The sequence below is a fragment of the Salmo salar genome, chromosome 19, assembly GCF_965601325.2.
Source record: "Salmo salar chromosome 19, fSalSal1, whole genome shotgun sequence".
Lineage (NCBI taxonomy): Eukaryota > Metazoa > Chordata > Actinopteri > Salmoniformes > Salmonidae > Salmo > Salmo salar.
The window spans coordinates 64616299-64620177 of record NC_138309.1 but is presented as its reverse complement, the minus strand read 5'-3'; positions in this window follow the sequence as shown (position 1 = coordinate 64620177).

Sequence of the window (3879 nt, the reverse complement as noted above, 5' to 3'; positions counted from 1 at the left end):
AGGTAAAGCCCCACCTTATCTCAGCTCACTGGTCACTATAGCAGCACCCACCCGTAGCACGTGCTCCAGCAGGTATATTTCACTGGTCATTCCCAAAGCCAACTCCTCCTTTGGCCGCCTTTCCTTCCAGTTGTCTGCTGCCAATGACTGGAACGAATTGCAAAAATCACTGAAACTGGAGTCTTATATCTCCCTCACTAGCTTTAAGCATCAGCTGTCAGAGCAGCTTACCGATCATTGCACCTGTACACAGCCCATCTGTAAATAGCCCACCCAACTACCTCATCCCCATATTTATTTTTTGCTCCTTTGCACCCCAGTATCTCTACTTGCACATTCATCTTCTGCACGTCTATCACTCCAGTGTTAACGCTAAATTGTAATTATTTCGCCTCTATAGCCTATTTATTACCTTACCTCCCTAATCTTACTACATTTGCTCACACTGTATATAGATTATTCTATTGTGTTATTGACTGTACGTTTGTTTATCCCATGTGTAACTCTGTGTTGTTTGTGTCGCACTGCTTTGCTTTATCTTGGCCAGGTCGCAGTTTTAAATGAGAACTTGCTCTCAACTGGCCTACCTGGGTAAATAAAGGTGAAATCAAAATAAATAAATACAATACAACAATTAAAAACAACTGACCACCGATTTCTGTATGCTAGCTATGCTACCAGCTTATTCGAATGGGAGATATCATTTGTCAGTTACTTCTTCTAAACCTGAAAAGGAAATTAACAGGGATACCTAGTACAACTGAATGCATTCAACCGAAACGTGTGGGACAACTTCTAAATGTTATGCAGCAAAAACAGCCAAATATATCGAAATCAGACTTTAGTAACCACATTGTGGGCCTGTTACTATACATAAATCTTTACGGATTTGAAGAATATCCACTTGGCTAGAACAGATTTGTTGAATGTGCGCCAATCCGACGTCCTTCTTCTATCCCCCACAGTCTGTGTTCCATTGACCTCTTTACTGCATCTATTGGTAATTTAATAGGATCTCTATGGTTGTGCTGAGTCTATGTCACAATGGCCCAGAACTACCCAGTTGATTCCACTAACTTCCGAATGTTTAGGTTGTCGCTGACTGATGTAAAGAATCATAGGTGGGTTGATATGATTTTTTTTTAAAGCTTGGTTTAACTATAATACACTACCGATATATAAAAGAACTCTGTATCTCAAATGATGTAAAATGGTATATAACAATTCTTGTTACATCTCAATCTATATGATATTTCCCCTTGAAGCAACTCTAATTTTTGCCTCTCATTCAGATGCTATTGTGTACCCATTCACCAAAGTGTATAAGACTTTGAGTTTTATGATCTATATAAAAAAAATACAGTCACTCAAAACCAGCTATCTCTAAATACACATTTTGATTGATTGTTTGCCAAACAGGGAGACTTCTCTAAAGGTTATTACTGTAATTGTCATACAACATAATTTGAAAATATACCCTCTAGTGAAGATTCTGGAAAATCAAGATGCCTTTCATAGGGGAGCCTGGAGTTGGTTGTCATACTTTTGACTCTTGTATGTATTCCTCAGCACTTGTATATCTTACAACACTCTTTTCAATATTAGGAGAAAGACCAATGTTGAAATGCGGACCATTTTTATCCTCATATCCAAAATGGAGTTATAAGCCATTAAACACACTCTGTCCACTTGTGACAACCAGCCCTACCGCGGGGTTGGTTGTCACAATGTTTGCTAGTAACTTATTCCCTTTGTAAAATGAAGCAATATAGCATCCAGCGTTTTAGAAATGGCCAGTCCTTGATCGAACAATATTCCTAACACAATTCCGCATTTTGTGCTTTGAGACAACCAACCCGGATCTCCCCTACGGGAGTTATTCATGTAAATATGGCCTTATCTGGATGATAGAAATCGACCACAATTGTGTGACTATCCACTTGTCTTATTCACCTCGTAGTCTTTCTTCAAATGTATCCTCTTTTTTAGGTTTAAAAAAACTTCATTTTAACATACTTAATACATTTAGTTTGTTTTCATCTGGCAGTGTGTATTTCCTATTAAGTACTTGTAGGCTGCTGCCATTATTGGCAAAACCTTAGGAATAGTGATGGTTTCTTTCCCCTTTACCTGAAAAACGGTGGTATTAGTAAAGTTATAAATACTGTAAAAGACAATGGCAGTAACAAGTAATTGGTCAAATACAAGTCCCCAATATAAAATAATGATGAGGCTAGTTATGCAGCATGTTTAGCTTTCAAATTCAGCAATACACAAACACACAGACACACACACCTCCACTTCTTCACATATTCGACAGAACCCCAAAAATATATATAATACAAATATATATATATACAGTATATACAGCACATTCGGAAAGTATTCAGACCCCTTGACTTTTTCCACATTTTGTTACGATACATCCTTATTCTAAAATTGATTAAATTGTATTATTTCCTAATCCATCTACACACAATACCCCATCATGACAAAGAAAAAAACAGGTTTTTAGAAATGTTAGCAAATTGATAAAAAATTAAAAACTGAAATATCACATTTACATAAGCATTCAGACCATTTACTCAGTACTCTGTTGAAGCACATTTCGCAGCAAGTACAGCCTCGTGTCTTCTTGGGAATGATGCTACAAGCTTGGCACACCTGTATTTGGGGAGCTTCTCCCATTCTTCTCTGCAGAACCTCTCAAGCTGTGTCAGGTTGGATAGGGAGCATCGCTGCACAGATATTTTCAGGTCTCTCCAGAGATGTTAGATCGGGTTCAAGTCCGGCCTCTGGCTGGGCCACTCAAGGGCATTCAGAGACTTGTCCTGAAGCCACTCCCACATTGTCTTGGCTGTGTGCCTAGGTTTGTGGTCCTGTTGGAAGGTGAACCTTCACCCCAGTCTGAGGTCCTGAGCACTCTGGAGCAGGTTTTCATCAAGTATATTTCTATATTTTGTTCCGTTCATCTTTCCCTCGATCCTGACTAGTCTCCCAGTACCTGCCGCTGAAAAACATCCCCACAACATGATACTGCCACCACCATGCTTCACCATAGGGATGGTGCCTGGTTTCCTCCAGAAGTGGCGCTTGGCATTCAGGCCAAAGAGTTCAATCTTGGTTTCATCAGACCAGAGAATCTTGTTTTACATTTTTGTGATATTTGATATTATATATAAAGTTCTTTGTTTCTGGCCATTTTGAGCCTGTTATCGAACCCACAAATGCTGATGCTCCAGGTACTCAACTAGTCTAAAGAATGCCAGTTGTATTGCTTCTTTAAACAGAACAACATTTTCCAGCTGTGCTAACATAATTGCAAAAGGGTTTTCTAATGATCAATTAGCCTTTTAAAATGATAAAGTTGGATTAGCTAACACAACGTGCCATTGGAACAGAGGAGTGATGGTTGCTGATAATGGGCCTCAGTACGCCTATGTAGATATTCCATTATAAATCAGCCATTTCCAGCTACTGTAGTAATTTACAACATTAACAATGTCTACACTGTACTTCTGATCAATTTGATGTTATTTTAATGGACAAAAAGGTGCTTTTCTTTGAAAAACAAGGACATTTCAATATGACCCCAAACTTTTGAACGGTAGTCTATTATGAATACTCCTACCTCACGTTCCTCCTGTTGCTGTGCCTGAGCTTGCATGTGACAGCCAGTCTACAACTCCACTCTAATTATTCCAACCATGCTGGAGAGAGCGGGATGGGGCCCAGAGGGATGGGGCCCAGAGGGATGGGCCGTCTGGGTCTGGGGGAGGTGGGGGCTGGGTTTCCCCACACGGCTGAGGTGGAGTCTCACGGACAGAGAGGAGGGGCCAGGGACGGGAAAGGAGAGGAGGGGAAAAGGGAGAGTCCCAG